Source organism: Cibotium barometz, chromosome 1 (assembly GCF_041138505.1).
Source record: "Cibotium barometz isolate CiBa-2024 chromosome 1, ASM4113850v1, whole genome shotgun sequence".
NCBI lineage: Eukaryota > Viridiplantae > Streptophyta > Polypodiopsida > Cyatheales > Cibotiaceae > Cibotium > Cibotium barometz.
This window is the reverse complement of record NC_141046.1, coordinates 70,213,176-70,239,870: the sequence shown is the minus strand read 5'-3', so window position 1 is coordinate 70,239,870 and position 26,695 is coordinate 70,213,176.

Genomic DNA, 26,695 nt, shown 5'->3' with positions numbered 1-26,695 from the left:
AAACGATTCAACTTTTAATTTAATTATATTCTTAACATGGCTTGCAACTATCCGGTTGAAGAATGCCATGTGAACTTTTATCTTGCCTTGGCAAAATGGCTAAAATTTTGACAGTTTTAGTTCTAAAATCAATTGATAATTAATTAAGGTGAATTAGCACATGGTTTATTTATACATGATGCAACCATACCACACATGGTCCTAACCAGTATGATAGCATGCAAAGGGTGTTTGGGAGGGGGTAAGGCACATGAGAGGGAGCTGAAACAAACTAAGGTAATGTGGTGAGGAAGAAACGAAGAAGAGATTACATTGAGCGGTTATGGAGACATCTCTAGAGAAGAGGTGTCTCCATGCTCTTAGTAGTGATTAAAATATAGAGACTTTAGGATTTGTGGAGACACCTCTAGGGAAGAGGTCCATGCTCTTTGTAGAGATTTATAGAGACTTTAGGATTTGATATAGTTGTGACTCACCTCAGCATTAAATGTGTCCAAGCAAGGCTTAAAGAGGCTCAATTGCAAACCGAAGCAAGAGGGATGTTAGGAAGACCACTCTATGGTTGACTGGGGATATCTGAGATACCATTGTACCATAATGATATATTGTATTGTGGGTGATGCCATATTAATACTGATAGGCTCGTATTATTAGTATATGCATTTGGGTCGTGTTAGTGTTATTGGCCACTATCATATGGGGAATGCCATATTAATATTGACATGCTTATATTATTATTATATGCATTTGTTGGGGCCATGTTAGTGTTGATGAATATTGAGCTAGTGTATTATTGGTGTTGTGTTTCTGCCAATGAACATAATCTTAATTGTTGAGGATTCCAATTAATTATTCTAACCAATGTGCTTATAACGCTTATGAGTAATGTGTGTTGTCGCACATGGATGATGGTCTAAGCATGGTGTGGAGTGCCAATCATGGTGTCGTGTAGATTATTTATGGTAGTGTGCAAATGTCTATATTTAATTAACGCCGTATTTAAGCTTTGTCCGTTGAATGTTGTAGTTGTAATTGCAATGTATTCTATGTTTTCACATCTTAGATGTGTAGGAGAATAATTTATTTATTGTTAAGGTATTGCATAAGGTACTAAGGTTTAATTTGAAAAATAAGACCCATATTTGGATGTACTCAATCCTATTATTGCCTCCATGGGTCTATTTTTGGAATAAAAGATATAAATACTACAGATGGGAAGGGGAGCCACCATCTACAAGGGACACATTAGACCCAATGCTGTGTTGTGAGTTTTTCTTCCTTATTTTTGCACTTTCTATTGGTGGATTATGTTTATAGTCTTGTTTCAAAGAGAGATGGTATACGTACTTAAAAGCTTTTGTAAATCTATATGAGCAAGTCTTCGGCGGCCACACATAACAAAATGTTGGTCGTGCATTTCTAATGAGAAAGGACATAAACCCATTATGCAAACTAGAGTGTATTCTCTCGCTCTCTTGTGTGCTAAGTGGTTGTTTTCATAATTAGAGAGGGATTACTTGCACACTTAAGCAATAGACTGCTTTTTCTCTATAATGAGATTGTGTGAGGTTAGCATTGTTATGTAATCGGTTGCACCCACCACCACAGAGCTTACCTTGCTTTTTATTGCAAATAGTAATAGTAAGAAGCTTGATAAGGAGAAGAGTCATGTGTGAACATGAACATAGCAAGAAAAATAAAGTACCCAGAAATCCAAGAATTTGAAGTACATATATCAAATGCTAGTTTTAGCAATTACCAAAGTTATAAAGTGCAATGTTGCATATTCTACATTCTCATAAGATTTGTAATCAATTCAAAGCCCTTGAGAAAATTAATCCTTAGACAAATGGATGTGCTCTCTCTCTCTCTCTCTCTCTCTCTCTCCCTCTCTCTCTCTCTCTCTCTCTGGTGAATTAGCACATGGTTTATTTATACATGATGCAACCATACCACACATGGTCCTAACCAGTATGATAGCATGCAAAGGGTGTTTGGGAGGGGGTAAGGCACATGAGAGGGAGCTGAAACAAACTAAGGGAATGTGGTGAGGAAGAAACGAAGAAGAGATTACATTGAGCGGTTATGGAGACATCTCTAGAGAAGAGGTGTCTCCATGCTCTTAGTAGTGATTAAAATATAGAGACTTTAGGATTTGTGGAGACACCTCTAGGAAAGAGGTCCATGCTGTTTGTAGAGATTTATAGAGACTTTAGGATTTGATATAGTTGTGACTCACCTCAGCATTAAATGTGTCCAAGCAAGGCTTAAAGAGGCTCAATTGCAAACCGAAGCAAGAGGGATGTTAGGAAGACCACTCTATGGTTGACTGGGGATATCTGAGATACCATTGTACCATAATGATATATTGTATTGTGGGTGATGCCATATTAATACTGATAGGCTCGTATTATTAGTATATGCATTTGGGTCGTGTTAGTGTTATTGGCCACTATCATATGGGGAATGCCATATTAATATTGACATGCTTATATTATTATTATATGCATTTGTTGGGGCCATGTTAGTGTTATTGGTATTGTGGGTGATTTACTATGTTTATGAATATTGAGATAGTGTATTACTGGTGTTGTGTTTCTACCTATGAATATAATCATGTTCATACTAATATTGACAGGCTCGTATTATTAGTATATGCATTTGTTGGGGCCATTTTAGTGTTATTAGTATTGTGCGTGATATACCATGTTGATGAATATTGAGCTGGCGTATTACTGGTGTTGTGTAGAAATTCTACCTATGAACATAATCATGTAGATAAATATTGAGCTAGTGTATTACTAGTGTTGTGTTTCTACCTATGAACATATTGTGATTAATTATTAAGGAGTCCAATTAATTATTCTAACCAATGTGATTAATGCTTATGAGAGTAATGGATGTTGAGCAGTGCAAGGATACTGATTCAAGTGTCATACATGGATGACAGTCTAAGCATGGTGTGGGGTGCCAATCAAGGTGTCATGTAGAGTAGTTATGGCAGTGTGCAAATTTTTATATTTATCATGTTGATGAATATTGAGCTAGTGTATTATTGGTGTTGTGTTTCTGCCAATGAACATAATCTTAATTGTTGAGGATTCCAATTAATTATTCTAACCAATGTGATTATAACGCTTATGAGTAATGTGTGTTGTCGCACATGGATGATGGTCTAAGCATGGTGTGGAGTGCCAATCATGGTGTCGTGTAGATTATTTATGGTAGTGTGCAAATGTCTATATTTAATTAACGCCGTATTTAGGCTTTGTCCGTTGAATGTTGTAGTTGTAATTGCAATGTATTCTATGTTTTCACATCTTAGATGTGTAGGAGATTAATTTATTTATTGTTAAGGTATTGCATAAGGTACTAAGGTTTAATTTGAAAAATAAGACCCATATTTGGATGTACTCAATCCTATTATTGCCTCCATGGGTCTATTTTTGGAATAAAAGATATAACTAGTACAGATGGGAAGGGGAGCCACCATCTACAAGGGACACATTAGACCCAATGCTGTGTTGTGAGTTTTTCTTCCTTATTTTTGCACTTTCTATTGGTGGATTATGTTTATAGTCTTGTTTCAAAGAGAGATGGTATACGTACTTAAAAGCTTTTGTAAATCTATATGAGCAAGTCTTCGGCGGCCACACATAAAAAAGTTGGTCGTGCATTTCTAATGAGAAAGGACATAAACCCATTATGCAAACTAGAGTGTATTCTCTCGCTCTCTTGTGTGCTAAGTGGTTGTTTTCATAATTAGAGAGGGATTACTTGCACACTTAAGCAATAGACTGCTTTTTCTCTATAATGAGATTGTGTGAGGTTAGCATTGTTATGTAATCGGTTGCACCCACCACAGAGCTTACCTTGCTTTTTATTGCAAATAGTAATAGTAAGAAGCTTGATAAGGAGAAGAGTCATGTGTGAACATGAACATAGCAAGAAAAATAAAGTACCCAGAAATCCAAGAATTTGAAGTACATATATCAAATGCTAGTTTTAGCAATTACGAAAGTTATAAAGTGCAATGTTGCATATTCTACATTCTCATAAGATTTGTAATCAATTCAAAGCCCTTGAGAAAATTAATCTTTAGACAAATGGATGTGCTCTCTCTCTCTCTCTCTCTCTCTCTCTCTACATTCTCATAGATTTGTAATCAATTCAAAGCCCTTGAGAAAATTAATCCTTAGATAAATGGATGTCCTCTCTCTCTCTCTCTCTCTCTCTCTCTCTCTCTCTCTCTCTCTCTCATGCACACGCCATTAAAAGTATTTATGTCACATAACTTCCTGGATTGGAGAAGAAAGAAAAGGGAAGAGGTGGTTCTTTTTTATCATCCTTTGCTAGACTCTCTCTCTCCCCCCTTTTCTCTCTCCATCTCTCTCCCTTTAGCCATTACAAGCACCTATGTCACATAACTTCCTATATTGGAGAAGAAAAAAGAGGGAACTGGTGGTTCTCTTTATCATCCTTTGCTAGATTGGATTCACATAACTAATGTTGCACCCCATTTTCTAGATTTGGATTCACATAACTAATATCCTATATATTCCTAGGTTGGAGAAGAAAGAAGAGGGAAGAGGTGGTTCTCTCATATCATCCTTTGCTAGATTGGATTCACACAATTAAAATCGCAGCCCATTCCCTTATGGAAATAAACGATTCAACTTTTAATTTAATTATATTTTTAACATGGCTTGCAACTATCCGCTTGAAAAATGCCATGTGAACTTTTATCTTGCCTTGGCAAAATGGCTAAAATTTTGACAGTTTTAGTTCTAAAATCAATCGATGATTAATTAAGGTGAATTAGCACATGGTTTATTTATACATGATGCAACCATACCACACATGGTCCTAACAAGTATGATAGCATGCAAAGGGTGTTTGGGAGAGGGTAAGGCACATGAGAGAGAGAGATGAAACAAACTAAGGGAATGTGGTGAGGAAGAAATGAAGAAGAGATTACATTGAGCGGTTATGGAGACATCTCTAGAGAAGAGGTGTCTCCATGCTCTCAGTAGTGATTAAAATATAGAGACTTTAAGATTTGTGGAGACACCTCTAGGGAAGAGGTCCATGCTCTTGTAGAGATTTATAGAGACTTTAGGATTTGATATAGTTGTGACTCACCTCAGCATTAAATGGGTCCAACCCAAGCAAGAGGAGAGGTGGTTTTCTTATATCATCCTTTGCTAGATTGGATTCACATAATTAATTTCGCAGCCCATTCCCTTATGGAAATAAATGATTCAACTTTTAATTTAATCATATTTTTAAGATGGCTTGTAGCTATCAATCACGTTCACAAAATAGTTTACATATGTGGCTCTGCAATATTTTTTCACAAAACCTCAACAAGATTGACAAACCGAATCTCCAAAATGTGTCCTATCTCCTTATGACAAAATTGATTTGTTCTACATCTGTGGCTATTATTATCCTTTTCACAAAATCCAAACGACGTAGATATTATAATACATTCCCAAGAAGAACAAAAACTTCGTGCCTTGTAGTGAAAAAGCTTTATATAACCTTCTAATTTCTAGCCTTGTACTTTTTGTGTTCCCTTTAAAAAAATTTTAAAAGGTAAAAATAAGACAAATGGACGTACTCTCTCTCTCTCTCCTCATTAAAAGCACCTCTGTCATAACTTCTTAGATTGGAGAAGAAACAAGAGGGAAGAGGTGGTTTTTTTAATCATCCTTTGCTAGATTGGATTCACATAACTAATTTCACACCCTATTTTCTATATTAGATTCGCATAACTTTTTGGATTGGAGAAGAAAAAAGAGGGAAGTGGTGGTTCTTTTTTATATTCCTTTCCTAGATTTGATTCACATAACTAATGTTGCACCCCATTCCCTTATGGGAATAAATGAATCTTCTTTCAATTGTGTCCACAATTAATCATGTTTTCAAGATGGCTTGCAACTATCCCCATAATCACTCACCTTCACAAAATAGCTTGCTTACATATGTGGCTACGATAATTTTTTCACAAAACCTCAACAAGATTGAGATACCAAATCTCCAAAATGTGTCCTATCTCCCCATGGCAAAAGTGATTCGCCATGGCTGTTATTATCCTTTCCATAAACCCCAACTCAACATAAACCATTGACTATTGTATTATTTATGAAACCGATTGAAAAATGCCATGTAAACTTTTATCTTGCCTTGGAAAAATGGTTAAAATTTTGGTTGTTTTAGCTCTAAAATCAATCGATGATTAATTAAGGTGAATTAGCACATGGTTTATTTGTACATGATGCAACCATACCACACATGGTCCTAATCAGTATGATAGCATGCTAAGGGTGTTTGGGAGGGGGTAAGGCACATGAGAGGGAGCTAAAACAAACTAAGGGAATGTGGCGAGGAAGAAACAAAGAAGAGATTACATTGAGCGGATATGGAGACATCTCTAGGAAAGAGATGTCTCCATGCTCTTAGTAGTGATTAAAATATAGAGACTTTAGGATTTGTCGAGACACCTCCAGGGAAGAGGTCCATACTCTTTGTAGATATTTGAAGAGACTTTAGGATTTGATATAGTTGTGACTCACCTCAGCATTAAATGGGTCCAAGCAAGGCTTAAAGAGGCTCAATTGCAAACCCAAGCAAGAGGGATGTTAGGAAGACAACTCGATGGTTGATTTGGGTATATCTGAGATACCATTGTACCATAATGATATATTGTATTGTGGGTGATGCCATATTAATACTGATAGGCTCGTATTATTAGTATATGCATTTGGGCCATGTTAGTGTTATTGGCCACTATCATATGGGGGATGCCATATTAATATTGACATGCTTGTATTATTATTATATGCATTTGTTGGGGCCATGTTAGTGTTATTGGTATTGTGGGTGATTTACTATGTTCATGAATATTGATATAATGTATTATTGGTGTTGTGTTTCTACCTATGAACATAATCATGTTCATACCAATATTGATAGGCTCGTATTAATAGTATATGCATTTGTTGGGGCCATTTGAGTGTTATTGGTATTGTGGGTGATATACCATGTTGATGAATATTAAGCTGGCATATTACTGGTGTTGTGTAGAAATTCTACCTATGAACATAATCATGTAGATGAATATTGAGATAGAGTATTACTAGTGTTGTGTTTCTCCCTATGAACATAAAGCATGTTGTGATTAACTATTAAGGAGTCCAATTAATTATTCTAACCAATGTGATTAATGCTTATGAGAGTAATGGGCGTTGAGCAGTGCAAGGATATTGATTCAAGTGTCACACATGGATGACAGTCTAAGCATGGTGTGGGGTGCCAATCAAGGTGTCATGTTGAGTATTTATAGTGTGCAAGTTTCTATATTTATCATGTTTGATGAATATTGAGCTAGTGTATTACTGGTGTTGTGTCTCTAGCACAATGAACATAATCTTAATTGTTAAGGATTCCCATTAATTATTCTAACCAATGTGATTATAACGCTTATGAGTAATGTGTGTTGAGCAGTGCAAGAATACTAACTAAAGTGTTGCACATGGATGACGGTCTGAGCATGGTGTGGAGTGCCAATCATGGTGTCATGTAGAGTATTTATGACGGTGTGCAAATGTCTATATTTAATTAACGCCATATTTTAGATTTGTCCGCCGAATGTTGTAGTTGTAATTGCAATGTATTCTATGTTTGCACATCTTAGATGTGTAAGAGATCAATTTTTTTAATTCTTAAGGTATTGCATAAGGTACTAAGATTTATATTTGAAAAATAAGACGCATATTTGGATGTACTCAATCCTATTATTGCAGATGGGAAGGAGAGCCACCCCATCTACAAGGGACACATTAGACCCAATGTTGTGTTGTGAGTTTTTCTTCCTTATTTTTGCACTTTCTATTGGTGGATTATGTTTATAGTCTTGTTTCAAAGAGAGAAATGGTATACGTACTTAAAAGCTTTTGTAAATCTATGAGCAAGTCTTCGGCGGCCACACATAAAAAAGTTGGTCGTGCATTTCTAATGAGAAAGGACATAAACCCATTATCCAAACTAGAGTGTACTCTCTCGCTCTCTTGTGTGCTAAGTGGTTGTTGTCATAATTAGAGAGGGATTACTTGCACACTTAAGCAATAGAGTGGCTTTTCTCTATAATGAGATTGTGTGAGGTTAGCATCGTTATGCAATCGGTTGCACCCACAGAGCTTACGTTGCTTTTACTTGCAAATAGTAATAGTAATAGTAATAGTAAGAAGCTTGATAAGGAGAAGAGTCATGTGTGAACATGAACATAGCAAAAGAAAAATAAAGTACCCAGAATTCCAAGAATTTGAAGTATATATATCAAATGCCAGTTAGCCATTACGAAAGTTATAAAGTGCAATGTTGCATATTCTACATTCATAAGATTTGTAATCAATTCAAAGCCCTTGAGCAAATTAATCATTAGACAAATGGATGTGCTCTCTCTCTCTCTCTCTCTCTCTCTCTCTCTCTCTCTCTCTCTCTCTCTCTCTCTCTCTCTGTGTGTCCCGTGCACGCGCCATTAAAAGTATTTATGTCACATAACTTCTTGGATTGGAGAAGAAAGAAAAGGGAAGAGGTGGTTCTTTTTTATCATCCTTTGCTAGACTCTCTCTCCCCCCTTTTCTCTCTCCATCTCTCTCCCTTTAGCCATTACAAGCACCTATGTCACATAACTTCCTAGATTGGAGAAGAAAAAAGAGAGAACTCGTGGTTCTGTTTATGATCCTTTGCTAGATTGGATTCACATAACTAATGTTGCACCCCATTTTCTAGATTTGGATTCACATAACTAATATCATATAACTTCATAGGTTGGAGAAGAAAGAAGAGGGAAGAGGTGGTTCTCTCATATCATCCTTTGCTACATTGGATTCACATAATTAATTTCGCAGCCCATTCCCTTATGGAAATAAACGATTCAACTTTTAATTTAATTATATTCTTAACATGGCTTGCAACTATCCGGTTGAAGAATGCCATGTGAACTTTTATCTTGCCTTGGCAAAATGGCTAAAATTTTGGCAGTTTTAGTTCTAAAATCAATTGATAATTAATTAAGGTGAATTAGCACATGGTTTATTTATACATGATGCAACCATACCACACATGGTCCTAACCAGTATGATAGCATGCAAAGGGTGTTTGGGAGGGGGTAAGGCACATGAGAGGGAGCTGAAACAAACTAAGGGAATGTGGTGAGGAAGAAACGAAGAAGAGACATTGAGCGGTTATGGAGACATCTCTAGAGAAGAGGTGTCTCCATGCTCTTAGTAGTGATTAAAATATAGAGACTTTAGGATTTGTGGAGACACCTCTAGGGAAGAGGTCCATGCTCTTTGTAGAGATTTATAGAGACTTTAGGATTTGATATAGTTGTGACTCACCTCAGCATTAAATGTGTCCAAGCAAGGCTTAAAGAGGCTCAATTGCAAACCGAAGCAAGAGGGATGTTAGGAAGACCACTCTATGGTTGACTGGGGATATCTGAGATACCATTGTATCATAATGATATATTGTATTGTGGGTGATGCCATATTAATACTGATAGGCTCGTATTATTAGTATATGCGTTTGGGCCGTGTTAGTGTTATTGGCCACTATCATGGGGAATGCCATATTAATATTGACATGCTCGTATTATTATTATATGCATTTGTTGGGGCCATGTTAGTGTTATTGGTATTGTGGGTGATTTACTATGTTTATGAATATTGAGATAGTGTATTACTGGTGTTGTGTTTCTACCTATGAATATAATCATGTTCATACTAATATTGACAGGCTCGTATTATTAGTATATGCATTTGTTGGGGCCATTTTAGTGTTATTAGTATTGTGCGTGATATACCATGTTGATGAATATTGAGCTAGCGTATTAATGGTGTTGTGTAGAAATTCTACCTATGAACATAATCATGTAGATAAATATTGAGCTAGTGTATTACTAGTGTTGTGTTTCTACCTATGAACATATTGTGATTAATTATTAAGGAGTCCAATTAATTATTCTAACCAATGTGATTAATGCTTATGAGAGTAATGGGTGTTGAGCAGTGCAAGGATACCGATTCAAGTGTCATACATGGATGACAGTCTAAGCATGGTGTGGGGTGCCAATCAAGGTGTCATGTAGAGTAGTTATGGCAGTGTGCAAATTTTTATATTTATCATGTTGATGAATATTGAGCTAGTGTATTATTGGTGTTGTGTTTCTGCCAATGAACATAATCTTAATTGTTGAGGATTCCAATTAATTATTCTAACCAATGTGATTATAACGCTTATGAGTAATGTGTGTTGTCGCACATGGATGACGGTCTAAGCATGGTGTGGAGTGCCAATCATGGTGTCATGTAGATTATTTATGGTAGTGTGCAAATGTCCATATTTAATTAACGCCGTATTTAGGCTTTGTCCAATGAATGTTGTAGTTGTAATTGCAATGTATTCTATGTTTTCACATCTTAGATGTGTAGGAGATTAATTTATTTATTGTTAAGGTATTGCATAAGGTACTAAGGTTTAATTTGAAAAATAAGACCCATATTTGGATGTACACAATCCTATTATTGCCTCCATGGGTCTATTTTTGGAATAAAAGATATAAATACTACAGATGGGAAGGGGAGCCACCATCTACAAGGGACACATTAGACCCAATGCTGTGTTGTGAGTTTTTTTTCCTTATTTTTGCACTTTCTATTGGTGGATTATGTTTATAGTCTTGTTTCAAAGAGAGATGGTATACGTACTTAAAAGCTTTTGTAAATCTATGAGCAAGTCTTCAGCGGCCACACATAAAAAAGTTGGTCGTGCATTTCTAATGAGAAAGGACATAAACCCATTATCCAAACTAGAGTGTATTCTCTCGCTCTCTTGTGTGCTAAGTGGTTGTTTTCATAATTAGAGAGGGATTACTTGCACACTTAAGCAATAGAGTGCTTTTTCTCTATAATGAGATTGTGTGAGGTTAGCATTGTTATGTAATCGGTTGCACCCACCACAGAGCTTACCTTGCTTTTTATTGCAAATAGTAATAGTAAGAAGCTTGATAAGGAGAAGAGTCATGTGTGAACATGAACATAGCAAGAAAAATAAAGTACCCAGAAATCCAAGAATTTGATGTACATATATCAAATGCTAGTTTTAGCAATTACGAAAGTTATAAAGTGCAATGTTGCATATTCTAAATTCTCATAAGATTTGTAATCAATTCAAAGCCCTTGAGAAAATTAATTCTTAGACAAATGGATGTGCTCTCTCTCTCTCTCTCTCTCTCTCTCTCTCTCTCTCTCTCTCTCTCTCTCTCTCTCTTTCCCGTGCACACGCCATTAAAAGTATTTATGTCACATAACTTCCTGGATTGGAGAAGAAAGAAAAGGGAAGAGGTGGTTCTTTTTTATCATCCTTTGCTAGACTCTCTCTCTCCCCCCTTTTCTGTCTCCATCTCTCTCCCTTTAGCCATTACAAGCACCTATGTCACATAACTTCCTATATTGGAGAAGAAAAAAGAGGGAACTGGTGGTTCTCTTTATCATCCTTTGCTAGATTGGATTCACATAACTAATGTTGCACCCCATTTTCTAGATTTGGATTCACATAACTAATATCCTATATATTCCTAGGTTGGAGAAGAAAGAAGAGGGAAGAGGTGGTTCTCTCATATCATCCTTTGCTAGATTGGATTCACACAATTAAAATTGCAGCCCATTCCCTTATGGAAATAAACGATTCAACTTTTAATTTAATTATATTTTTAACATGGCTTGCAACTATCCGCTTGAAAAATGCCATGTGAACTTTTATCTTGCCTTGGCAAAATGGCTAAAATTTTGACACTTTTAGTTCTAAAATCAATCGACGATTAATTAAGGTGAATTAGCACATGGTTTATTTATACATGATGCAACCATACCACACATGGTCCTAACCAGTATGATAGCATGCAAAGGGTGTTTGGGAGAGGGTAAGGCACATGAGAGAGAGAGCTGAAACAAACTAAGGGAATGTGGTGAGGAAGAAATGAAGAAGAGATTACATTGAGCGGTTATGGAGAAATCTCTAGAGAAGAGGTGTCTCCATGCTCTTAGTAGTGATTAAAATATAGAGACTTTAGGATTTGTGGAGACACCTCTAGGGAAGAGGTTCATGCTCTTGTAGAGATTTATAGAGACTTTAGGATTTGATATAGTTGTGACTCACCTCAGCATTAAATGGGTCCAACCAAGGCTTAAAGAGGCTCAATTGCAAACCCAAGCAAGAGGAGAGGTGGTTTTCTTATATCATCCTTTGCTAGATTGGATTCACATAATTAATTTCGCAGCCCATTCCCTTATGGAAATAAATGATTCAACTTTTAATTTAATCATATTTTTAAGATGGCTTGCAACTATCCACATAATCAATCATGTTCACAAAATAGTTTACATATGTGGCTCTGCAATATTTTTTCACAAAACCTCAACAAGATTGACAAACCGAATCTCCAAAATGTGTCCTATCTCCTTATGACAAAATTGATTTGTTCTACATCTGTGGCTATTATTATCCTTTTCACAAAATCCAAACGACGTAGATATTATAATACATTCCCAAGAAGAACAAAAACTTCGTGCCTTGTAGTGAAAAAGCTTTATATAACCTTCTAATTTCTAGCCTTGTACTTTTTGTGTTTTCTTTAAAATTTTTTTAAAAGGTAAAAATAAGACAAATGGACGTACTCTCTCTCTCTCTCCTCATTAAAAGCACCTCTGTCATAAATTCTTAGATTGGAGAAGAAACAAGAGGGAAGAGGTGGTTTTTTTAATCATCCTTTGCTAGATTGGATTCACATAACTAATTTCACACCCTATTTTCTATATTAGATTCGCATAACTTTTTGGATTGGAGAAGAAAAAAGAGGGAAGTGGTGGTTCTTTTTTATATTCCTTTCCTAGATTTGATTCACATAACTAATGTTGCACCCCATTCCCTTATGGGAATAAATGAATCTTCTTTCAATTGTGTCCACAATTAATCATGTTTTCAAGATGGCTTGCAACTATCCCCATAATCACTCACCTTCACAAAATAGCTTGCTTACATATGTGGCTACGATAATTTTTTCACAAAACCTCAACAAGATTGAGATACCAAATCTCCAAAATGTGTCCCATCTCCCCATGGCAAAAGTGATTCGCCATGGCTGTATTATCCTTTTCATAAACCCCAACTCAACATAAACCATTGACTATTGTATTATTTATGAAACCGATTGAAAAATGCCATGTGAACTTTTATCTTGCCTTGGAAAAATGGTTAAAATTTTGGTTGTTTTAGCTCTAAAATCAATCGATGATTAATTAAGGTGAATTAGCACATGGTTTATTTGTACATGATGCAACCATACCACACATGGTCCTAATCAGTATGATAGCATGCTAAGGGTGTTTGGGAGGGGGTAAGGCACATGCGAGGGAGCTAAAACAAGCTAAGGGAATGTGGCGAGGAAGAAACAAAGAAGAGATTACATTGAGCGGATATGGAGACATCTCTAGGAAAGAGATGTCTCCATGCTCTTAGTAGTGATTAAAATATAGAGACTTTAGGATTTGTGGAGACACCTCCAGGGAAGAGGTCCATGCTCTTTGTAGATATTTGAAGAGACTTTAGGATTTGATATAGTTGTGACTCACCTCAGCATTAAATGGGTCCAAGCAAGGCTTAAAGAGGCTCAATTGCAAACCCAAGCAAGAGGGATGTTAGGAAGACCACTCGATGGTTGATTTGGGGATATCTGAGATACCATTGTACCATAATGATATATTGTATTGTGGGTGATGCCATATTAATACTGATAGGCTCGTATTATTAGTATATGCATTTGGGCCGTCTTAGTGTTATTGGCCACTATCATATGGGGGATGCCATATTAATATTGACATGCTTGTATTATTATTATATGCATTTGTTGGGGCCATGTTAGTGTTATTGGTATTGTGGGTGATTTACTATGTTCATGAATATTGATATAATGTATTACTGGTGTTGTGTTTCTACCTATGAACATAATCATGTTCATACCAATATTGATAGGCTCGTATTAATAGTATATGCATTTGTTGGGGCCATTTGAGTGTTATTGGTATTGTGGGTGATATACCATGTTGATGAATATTAAGCTGGCATATTACTGGTGTTGTGTAGAAATTCTACCTATGAACATAATCATGTAGATGAATATTGAGATAGAGTATTACTAGTGTTGTGTTTCTCCCTATGAACATAAAGCATGTTGTGATTAACTATTAAGGAGTCCAATTAATTATTCTAACCAATGTGATTAATGCTTATGAGAGTAATGGGCGTTGAGCAGTGCAAGGATATTGATTCAAGTGTCACACATGGATGACAGTCTAAGCATGGTGTGGGGTGCCAATCAAGGTGTCATGTTGAGTATTTATAGTGTGCAAGTTTCTATATTTATCATGTTTGATGAATATTGAGCTAGTGTATTACTGGTGTTGTGTCTCTAGCACAATGAACATAATCTTAATTGTTAAGGATTCCCATTAATTATTCTAACCAATGTGATTATAACGCTTATGAGTAATGTGTGTTGAGCAGTGCAAGAATACTAACTAAAGTGTCGCACATGGATGACGGTCTGAGCATGGTGTGGAGTGCCAATCATGGTGTCATGTAGAGTATTTATGACGGTGTGCAAATGTCTATATTTAATTAACGCCATATTTTAGATTTGTCCGCCGAATGTTGTAGTTGTGATTGCAATGTATTCTATGTTTGCACATCTTAGATGTGTAAGAGATCAATTTTTTTAATTCTTAAGGTATTGCATAAGGTACTAAGATTTATATTTGAAAAATAAGACGCATATTTGGATGTACTCAATCCTATTATTGTAGATGGGAAGGAGAGCCACCATCTACAAGGGACACATTAGACCCAATGTTGTGTTGTGAGTTTTTCTTCCTTATTTTTGCACTTTCTATTGGTGGATTATGTTTATAGTCTTGTTTCAAAGAGAGAAATGGTATACGTACTTAAAAGCTTTTGTAAATCTATGAGCAAGTCTTCGGCGGCCACACATAAAAAAGTTGGTCGTGCATTTCTAATGAGAAAGGACATAAACCCATTATCCAAACTAGAGTGTACTCTCTCGCTCTCTTGTGTGCTAAGTGGTTGTTTTCATAATTAGAGAGGGATTACTTGCACACTTAAGCAATAGAGTGCTTTTTCTCTATAATGAGATTGTGTGAGGTTAGCATCATTATGCAATCGGTTGCACCCACAGAGCTTACGTTGCTTTTACTTGCAAATAGTAATAGTAATAGTAATAGTAAGAAGCTTGATAAGGAGAAGAGTCATGTGTGAACATGAACATAGCAAAAGAAAAATAAAGTACCCAGAATTCCAAGAATTTGAAGTATATATATCAAATGCCAGTTAGCCATTATGAAAGTTATAAAGAGCAATGTTGCATATTCTACATTCATAAGATTTGTAATCAATTCAAAGCCCTTGAGCAAATTAATCATTAGACAAATGGATGTGCTCTCTCTCTCTCTCTCTCTCTCTCTCTCTCTCTCTCTCTATGTGTCCCGTGCACGCGCCATTAAAAGTATTTATGTCACATAACTTCTTGGATTGGAGAAGAAAGAAAAGGGAAGAGGTGGTTCTTTCTTATCATCCTTTGCTAGACTCTCTCTCCCCCCTTTTCTCTCTCCATCTCTCTCCCTTTCGCCATTACAAGCACCTATGTCACATAACTTCCTAGATTGGAGAAGAAAAAAGAGAGAACTAGTGGTTCTGTTTATGATCCTTTGCTAGATTGGATTCACATAACTAATGTTGCACCCCATTTTCTAGATTTGGATGCACATAACTAATATCATATAACTTTCTAGGTTGGAGAAGAAAGAAGAGGGAAGAGGTGGTTCTCTCATATCATCCTTTGCTACATTGGATTCACATAATTAATTTCGCAGCCCATTCCCTTATGGAAATAAACGATTCAACTTTTAATTTAATTATATTCTTAACATGGCTTGCAACTATCCGGTTGAAGAATGCCATGTGAACTTTTATCTTGCCTTTGCAAAATGGCTAAAATTTTGGCAGTTTTAGTTCTAAAATCAATTGATAATTAATTAAGGTGAATTAGCACATGGTTTATTTATACATGATGCAACCATACCACACATGGTCTTAACCAGTATGATAGCATGCAAAGGGTGTTTGGGAGGGGGTAAGGCACATGAGAGGGAGCTGAAACAAACTAAGGGAATGTGGTGAGGAAGAAACGAAGAAGAGACATTGAGCGGTTATGGAGACATCTCTAGAGAAGAGGTGTCTCCATGCTCTTAGTAGTGATTAAAATATAGAGACTTTAGGATTTGTGGAGACACCTCTAGGGAAGAGGTCCATGCTCTTTGTAGAGATTTATAGAGACTTTAGGATTTGATATAGTTGTGACTCACCTCAGCATTAAATGTGTCCAAGCAAGCCTTAAAGAGGCTCAATTGCAAACCGAAGCAAGAGGGATGTTAGGAAGACCACTCTATAGGGATATCTGAGATACCGTTGTACCATAATGATATATTGTATTGTGGGTGATGCCATATTAATACTGATAGGCTCGTATTATTAGTATATGCGTTTGGGCCGTGTTAGTGTTATTGGCCACTATCATGGGGAATGCCATATTAATATTGACATGCTCGTATTATTATTATATGCATTTGTTGGGGCCATGTTAGTGTTATTGGTATTGTGGGTGATTTACTATGTTTATGAATATTGAGATAGTGTATTACTGGTGTTGTGTTTCTACCTATGAATATAATCATGTTCATACTAATATTGACAGGCTCGTATTATTAGTATATGCATTTGTTGGGGCCATTTTAGTGTTATTAGTATTGTGCGAGATATACCATGTTGATGAATATTGAGCTAGCGTATTACTGGTGTTGTGTAGAAATTCTACCTATGAACATAATCATGTAGATAAATATTGAGCTAGTGTATTACTAGTGTTGTGTTTCTACCTATGAACATATTGTGATTAACTATTAAGGAGTCCAATTAATTATTCTAACCAATGTGATTAATGCTTATGAGAGTAATGGGTGTTGAGCAGTGCAAGGATACCGATTCAAGTGTCATACATGAATGACTGTCTAAGCATGGTGTGGGGTGCCAATCAAGGTGTCATGTAGAGTAGTTATGGCAGTGTGCAAATTTTTATATTTATCATGTTGATGAATATTGAGCTAGTGTATTATTGGTGTTGTGTTTCTGCCAATGAACATAATCTTAATTGTTGAGGATTCCAATTAATTATTCTAACCAATGTGATTATAACACTTATAAGTAATGTGTGTTGTCGCACATGGATGACGGTCTAAGCATGGTGTGGAGTGCCAATCATGGTGTCATGTAGATTATTTATGGTAGTGTGCAAATGTCCATATTTAATTAACGCCGTATTTAAGCTTTGTCCGTTGAATGTTGTAGTTGTAATTGCAATGTATTCTATGTTTTCACATCTTAGATGTGTAGGAGATTAATTTATTTATTGTTAAGGTATTGCATAAGGTACTAAGGTTTAATTTGAAAAATAAGACCCATATTTGGATGTACACAATCCTATTATTGCCTCCATGGGTCTATTTTTGGAATAAAAGATATAAATACTACAGATGGGAAGGGGAGCCACCATCTACAAGGGACACATTAGACCCAATGCTGTGTTGTGAGTTTTTTTTCCTTATTTTTGCACTTTCTATTGGTGGATTTTGTTTATAGTCTTGTTTCAAAGAGAGATGGTATACGTACTTAAAAGCTTTTGTAAATCTATGAGCAAGTCTTCAGCGGGCACACATAAAAAAGTTGGTCGTGCATTTCTAATGAGAAAGGACATAAACCCATTATCCAAACTAGAGTGTATTCTCTCGCTCTCTTGTGTGCTAAGTGGTTGTTTTCATAATTAGAGAGGGATTACTTGCACACTTAAGCAATAGAGTGCTTTTTCTCTATAATGAGATTGTGTGAGGTTAGCATTGTTATGTAATCGGTTGCACCCACCACAGAGCTTACCTTGCTTTTTATTGCAAATAGTAATAGTAAGAAGCTTGATAAGGAGAAGAGTCATGTGTGAACATGAACATAGCAAGAAAAATAAAGTACCCAGAAATCCAAGAATTTGATGTACATATATCAAATGCTAGTTTTAGCAATTACGAAAGTTATAAAGTGCAATGTTGCATATTCTACATTCTCATAAGATTTGTAATCAATTCAAAGCCCTTGAGAAAATTAATTCTTAGACAAATGGATGTGCTCTCTCTCTCTCTCTCTCTCTCTCTCTCTCTCTCTCTCTCTCTCTCTCTCTCTCTCTCTCTCGCATGCACACGCCATTAAAAGTATTTATGTCACATAACTTCCTGGATTGGAGAAGAAAGAAAAGGGAAGAGGTGGTTCTTTTTTATCATCCTTTGCTAGACTCTCTCTCCGCCCTTTTCTCTCTCCATCTCTCTCCCTTTAGCCATTACAAGCACTTGTGTCACATAACTTCGTATATTGGAGAAGAAAAAAGAGGGAACTAGTGGTTCTCTTTATCATCCTTTGCTAGATTGGATTCACATAACTAATGTTGCACCCCATTTTCTAGATTTGGATTCACATAACTAATATCCTATATATTCTTAGGTTGGAGAAGAAAGAAGAGGGAAGAGGTGGTTCTCTCATATCATCCTTTGCTAGATTGGATTCACACAATTAAAATTTCAGCCCATTCCCTTATGAAAATAAACGATTCAACTTTTAATTTAATTATATTTTTAACATGGCTTGCAACTATCCACTTGAAAAATGCCATGTGAACTTTTATTTTGCCTTGGCAAAATGGCTAAAATTTTGACAGTTTTAGTTCTAAAATCAATCGACGATTAATTAAGGTGAATTAGCACATGGTTTATTTATACATGATGCAACCATACCACACATGATCCTAACCAGTATGATAGCATGCAAAGGGTGTTTGGGAGTATGATAGCATGCAAAGGGTGTTTGGGAGAGGGTAAGGCACATGAGAGAGAGAGCTGAAACAAACTAAGGGAATGTGGTGAGGAAGAAATGAAGAAGAGATTACATTGAGCGGTTATGGAGACATCTCTAGAGAAGAGGTGTCTCCATGCTCTTAGTAGTGATTAAAATATAGAGACTTTAGGATTTGTGGAGACACCTCCAGGGAAGAGGTCCATGCTCTTTGTAGATATTTGAAGAGACTTTAGGATTTGATATAGTTGTGACTCACCTCAGCATTAAATGGGTCCAAGCAAGGCTTAAAGAGGCTCAATTGCAAACCCAAGCAAGAGGGATGTTAGGAAGACCACTCGATGGTTGATTTGGGGATATCTGAGATACCATTGTACCATAATGATATATTGTATTGTGGGTGATGCCATATTAATACTGATAGGCTCGTATTATTAGTATATGCATTTGGGCCGTCTTAGTGTTATTGGCCACTATCATATGGGGGATGCCATATTAATATTGACATGCTTGTATTATTATTATATGCATTTGTTGGGGCCATGTTAGTGTTATTGGTATTGTGGGTGATTTACTATGTTCATGAATATTGATATAATGTATTACTGGTGTCGTGTTTCTACCTATGAACATAATCATGTTCATACCAATATTGATAGGCTCGTATTAATAGTATATGCATTTGTTGGGGCCATTTGAGTGTTATTGGTATTGTGGGTGATATACCATGTTGATGAATATTAAGCTGGCATATTACTGGTGTTGTGTAGAAATTCTACCTATGAACATAGTCATGTAGATGAATATTAAGATAGAGTATTACTAGTGTTGTGTTTCTCCCTATGAACATAAAGCATGTTGTGATTAACTATTAAGGAGTCCAATTAATTATTCTAACCAATGTGATTAATGCTTATGAGAGTAATGGGCGTTGAGCAGTGCAAGGATATTGATTCAAGTGTCACACATGGATGACAGTCTAAGCATGGTGTGGGGTGCCAATCAAGGTGTCATGTTGAGTATTTATAGTGTGCAAGTTTCTATATTTATCATGTTTGATGAATATTGAGCTAGTGTATTACTGGTGTTGTGTCTCTAGCACAATGAACATAATCTTAATTGTTAAGGTTCCCATTAATTATTCTAACCAATGTGATTATAACGCTTATGAGTAATGTGTGTTGAGCAGTGCAAGAATACTAATTAAAGTGTCGCACATGGATGATAGTCTGAGCATGGTGTGGAGTGCCAATCATGGTGTCATGTAGAGTATTTATGACGGTGTGCAAATTTCTATATTTAATTAACGCCATATTTTAGATTTGTCCGCCAAATGTTGTAGTTATAATTGCAATGTATTCTATGTTTGCACATCTTAGATGTGTAAGAGATCAACTTTTTTTATTCTTAAGGTATTGCATAAGGTACTAAGATTTATATTTGAAAAATAAGACGCATATTTGGATGTACTCAATCCTATTATTGCAGATGGGAAGGAGAGCCACCATCTACAAGGGACACATTAGACCCAATGTTGTGTTGTGAGTTTTTCTTCCTTATTTTTGCACTTTCTATTGGTGGATTATGTTTATAGTCTTGTTTCAAAGAGAGAAATGGTATACGTACTTAAAAGCTTTTGTAAATCTATGAGCAAGTCTTCGGCGGCCACACATAAAAAAGTTGGTCGTGCATTTCTAATGAGAAAGAACATAAACCCATTATCCAAACTAGAGTGTACTCTCTCGCTCTCTTGTGTGCTAAGTGGTTGTTTTCATAATTAGAGAGGGATTACTTGCACACTTAAGCAATAGAGTGCTTTTTCTCTATAATGAGATTGTGTGAGGTTAGCATCATTATGCAATCGGTTGCACCCACAGAGCTTACGTTGCTTTTACTTGCAAATAGTAATAGTAATAGTAATAGTAAGAAGCTTGATAAGGAGAAGAGTCATGTGTGAACATGAACATAGCAAAAGAAAAATAAAGTACCCAGAATTCCAAGAATTTGAAGTATATATATCAAATGCCAGTTAGCAATTACGAAAGTTATAAAGTGCAATGTTGTATATTCTACATTCATAAGATTTGTAATCAATTCAAAGCCCTTGAGCAAATTAATCATTAGACAAATGGATGTGCTCTCTCTCTCTCTCTCTCTCTCTCTCTCTCTCTCTCTCTCCCGTGCACGCGCCATTAAAAGTATTTATGTCACATAACTTCCTGGATTGGAGAAGAAAGAAAAGGGAAGAGGTGGTTCTTTCTTATCATCCTTTGCTAGACTCTCTCTCTCCCCCCTTTTCTCTCTCCATCTCTCTCCCTTTAGCCATTACAAGCACCTATGTCACATAACTTCCTAGATTGGAGAAGAAAAAAGAGAGAACTGGTGGTTCTGTTTATGATCCTTTGCTAGATTGGATTCACATAACTAATGTTGCACCCCATTTTCTAGATTTGGATTCACATAACTAATATCATATAACTTCCTAGGTTGGAGAAGAAAGAAGAGGGAAGAGGTGGTTCTCTCATATCATCCTTTGCTACATTGGATTCACATAATTAATTTCGCAGCCCATTCCCTTATGGAAATAAACGATTCAACTTTTAATTTAATTATATTCTTAACATGGCTTGCAACTATCCGGTTGAAGAATGCCATGTGACCTTTAATCTTGCCTTGGCAAAATGGCTAAAATTTTGGCAGTTTTAGTTCTAAAATCAATTGATAATTAATTAAGGTGAATTAGCACATGGTTTATTTATACATGATGCAACCATACCACACATGGTCCTAACCAGTATGATAGCATGCAAAGGGTGTTTGGGAGGGGGTAAGGCACATGAGAGGGAGCTGAAACAAACTAAGGGAATGTGGTGAGGAAGAAACGAAGAAGAGATTACATTGAGCGGTTATGGAGACATCTCTAGAGAAGAGGTGTCTCCATGCTCTTAGTAGTGATTAAAATATAGAGACTTTAGGATTTGTGGAGACACCTCTAGGGAAGAGGTCCATGCTCTTTGTAGAGATTTATAGAGACTTTAGGATTTGATATAGTTGTGACTCACCTCAGCATTAAATGTGTCCAAGCAAGGCTTAAAGAGGCTCAATTGCAAACCGAAGCAAGAGGGATGTTAGGAAGACCACTCTATGGTTGACTGGGGATATCTGAGATACCATTGTACCATAATGATATATTGTATTATGGGTGATGCCATATTAATACTGATAGGCTCGTATTATTAGTATATGCGTTTGGGTCGTGTTAGTGTTATTGGCCACTATCATATGGGGAATGCCATATTAATATTGACATGCTTATATTATTATTATATGCATTTGTTGGGGCCATGTTAGTGTTATTGGTATTGTGGGTGATTTACTATGTTTATGAATATTGAGATAGTGTATTACTGGTGTTGTGTTTCTACCTATGAATATAATCATGTTCATACTAATATTGACAGGCTCGTATTATTAGTATATGCATTTGTTGGGGCCATTTTAGTGTTATTAGTATTGTGCGTGATATACCATGTTGATGAATATTGAGCTGGCGTATTACTGGTGTTGTGTAGAAATTCTACCTATGAACATAATCATGTAGATAAATATTGAGCTAGTGTATTACTAGTGTTGTGTTTCTACCTATGAACATATTGTGATTAATTATTAAGGAGTCCAATTAATTATTCTAACCAATGTGATTAATGCTTATGAGAGTAATGGATGTTGAGCAGTGCAAGGATACTGATTCAAGTGTCATACATGGATGACAGTCTAAGCATGGTGTGGGGTGCCAATCAAGGTGTCATGTAGAGTAGTTATGGCAGTGTGCAAATTTTTATATTTATCATGTTGATGAATATTGAGCTAGTGTATTATTGGTGTTGTGTTTCTGCCAATGAACATAATCTTAATTGTTGAGGATTCCAATTAATTATTCTAACCAATGTGCTTATAACGCTTATGAGTAATGTGTGTTGTCGCACATGGATGATGGTCTAAGCATGGTGTGGAGTGCCAATCATGGTGTCATGTAGATTATTTATGGTAGTGTGCAAATGTCTATATTTAATTAACGCCGTATTTAAGCTTTGTCCGTTGAATGTTGTAGTTGTAATTGCAATGTATTCTATGTTTTCATATCTTAGATGTGTAGGAGATTAATTTATTTATTGTTAAGGTATTGCATAAGGTACTAAGGTTTAATTTGAAAAATAAGACCCATATTTGGATGTACTCAATCCTATTATTGCCTCCATGGGTCTATTTTTGGAATAAAAGATATAAATACTACAGATGGGAAGGGGAGCCACCATCTATAAGGGACACATTAGACCCAATGCTGTGTTGTGAGTTTTTCTTCCTTATTTTTGCACTTTCTATTGGTGGATTATGTTTATAGTCTTGTTTCAAAGAGAGATGGTATACGTACTTAAAAGCTTTTGTAAATCTATGAGCAAGTCTTCGGCGGCCACACATAAAAAAGTTGGTCGTGCATTTCTAATGAGAAAGGACATAAACCCATTATGCAAACTAGAGTGTATTCTCTCGCTCTCTTCTGTGCAAGTCTTCGGCGGCCACACATAAAAAGTTGGTCGTGCATTTCTAATGAGAAAGGACATAAACCCATTATGCAAACTAGAGTGTATTCTCTCGCTCTCTTCTGTGCTAAGTGGTTGTTTTCATAATTAGAGAGGGATTACTTGCACACTTAAGCAATAGAGTGCTTTTTCTCTATAATGAGATTGTGTGAGGTTAGCATTGTTATGTAATCGGTTGCACCCACCACAGAGCTTACCTTGCTTTTTATTGCAAATAGTAATAGTAAGAAGCTTGATAAGGAGAAGAGTCATGTGTGAACATGAACATAGCAAGAAAAATAAAGTACCCAGAAATCCAAGAATTTGAAGTACATATATCAAATGCTAGTTTTAGCAATTACGAAAGTTATAAAGTGCAATGTTGCATATTCTACATTCTCATAAGATTTGTAATCAATTCAAAGCCCTTGAGAAAATTAATCCTTAGACAAATGGATGTGCTCTCTCTCTCTCTCTCTCTCTCTACATTCTCATAAGATTTGTAATCAATTCAAAGCCCTTGAGAAAATTAATCCTTAGACAAATGGATGTGCTCTCTCTCTCTCTCTCTCTCTCTCTCTCTCTCTCTCTCTCTCATGCACACGCCATTAAAAGTATTTATGTCACATAACTTCCTGGATTGGAGAAGAAAGAAAAGGGAAGAGGTGGTTCTTTTTTATCATCCTTTGCTAGACTCTCTCTCTCCCCCCTTTTCTCTCTCCATCTCTCTCCCTTTAGCCATTACAAGCACCTATGTCACATAACTTCCTATATTGGAGAAGAAAAAAGAGGGAACTGGTGGTTCTCTTTATCATCCTTTGCTAGATTGGATTCACATAACTAATGTTGCACCCCATTTTCTAGATTTGGATTCACATAACTAATATCCTATATATTCCTAGGTTGGAGAAGAAAGAAGAGGGAAGAGGTGGTTCTCTCATATCATCCTTTGCTAGATTGGATTCACACAATTAAAATTGCAGCCCATTTCCTTATGGAAATAAACGATTCAACTTTTAATTTAATTATATTTTTAACATGGCTTGCAACTATCCGCTTGAAAAATGCCATGTGAACTTTTATCTTGCCTTGGCAAAATGGCTAAAATTTTGACAGTTTTAGTTCTAAAATCAATCGACGATTAATTAAGGTGAATTAGCACATGGTTTATTTATACATGATGCAACCATACCACACATGGTCCTAACCAGTATGATAGCATGCAAAGGGTGTTTGGGAGAGGGTAAGGCACATGAGAGAGAGAGATGAAACAAACTAAGGGAATGTGGTGAGGAAGAAATGAAGAAGAGATTACATTGAGCGGTTATGGAGACATCTCTAGAGAAGAGGTGTCTCCATGCTCTTAGTAGTGATTAAAATATAGAGACTTTAGGATTTGTGGAGACACCTCTAGGGAAGAGGTTCATGCTCTTGTAGAGATTTATAGAGACTTTAGGATTTGATATAGTTGTGACTCACCTCAGCATTAAATGGGTCCAACCAAGGCTTAAAGAGGCTCAATTGCAAACCCAAGCAAGAGGAGAGGTGGTTTTCTTATATCATCCTTTGCTAGATTGGATTCACATAATTAATTTCGCAGCCCATTCCCTTATGGAAATAAATGATTCAACTTTTAATTTAATCATATTTTTAAGATGGCTTGCAACTATCCACATAATCAATCATGTTCACAAAATAGTTTACATATGTGGCTCTGCAATATTTTTTCACAAAACCTCAACAAGATTGACAAACCGAATCTCCAAAATGTGTCCTATCTCCTTATGACAAAATTGATTTGTTCTACATCTGTGGCTATTATTATCCTTTTCACAAAATCCAAACGACGTAGATATTATAATACATTCCCAAGAAGAACAAAAACTTCGTGCCTTGTAGTGAAAAAGCTTTATATAACCTTCTAATTTCTAGCCTTGTACTTTTTGTGTTCCCTTTAAAATTTTTTTAAAAGGTAAAAATAAGACAAATGGACGTACTCTCTCTCTCTCTCCTCATTAAAAGCACCTCTGTCATAACTTCTTAGATTGGAGAAGAAACAAGAGGGAAGAGGTGGTTTTTTTAATCATCCTTTGCTAGATTGGATTCACATAACTAATTTCACACCCTATTTTCTATATTAGATTCGCATAACTTTTTGGATTGGAGAAGAAAAAAGAGGGAAGTGGTGGTTCTTTTTTATATTCCTTTCCTAGATTTGATTCACATAACTAATGTTGCACCCCATTCCCTTATGGGAATAAATGAATCTTCTTTCAATTGTGTCCACAATTAATCATGTTTTCAAGATGGCTTGCAACTATCCCCATAATCACTCACCTTCACAAAATAGCTTGCTTACATATGTGGCTACGATAATTTTTTCACAAAACCTCAACAAGATTGAGATACCAAATCTCCAAAATGTGTCCCGTCTCCCCATGGCAAAAGTGATTCGCCATGGCTGTTATTATCCTTTTCATAAACCCCAACTCAACATAAACCATTGACTATTGTATTATTTATGAAACCGATTGAAAAATGCCATGTGAACTTTTATCTTGCCTTGGAAAAATGGTTAAAATTTTGGTTGTTTTAGCTCTAAAATCAATCGATGATTAATTAAGGTGAATTAGCACATGGTTTATTTGTACATGATGCAACCATACCACACATGGTCCTAATCAATATGATAGCATGCTAAGGGTGTTTGGGAGGGGGTAAGGCACATGAGAGGGAGCTAAAACAAACTAAGGGAATGTGGCGAGGAAGAAACAAAGAAGAGATTACATTGAGCGGATATGGAGACATCTCTAGGAAAGAGATGTCTCCATGCTCTTAGTAGTGATTAAAATATAGAGACTTTAGGATTTGTGGAGACACCTCCAGGGAAGAGGTCCATGCTCTTTGTAGATATTTGAAGAGACTTTAGGATTTGATATAGTTGTGACTCACCTCAGCATTAAATGGGTCCAAGCAAGGCTTAAAGAGGCTCAATTGCAAACCCAAGCAAGAGGGATGTTAGGAAGACCACT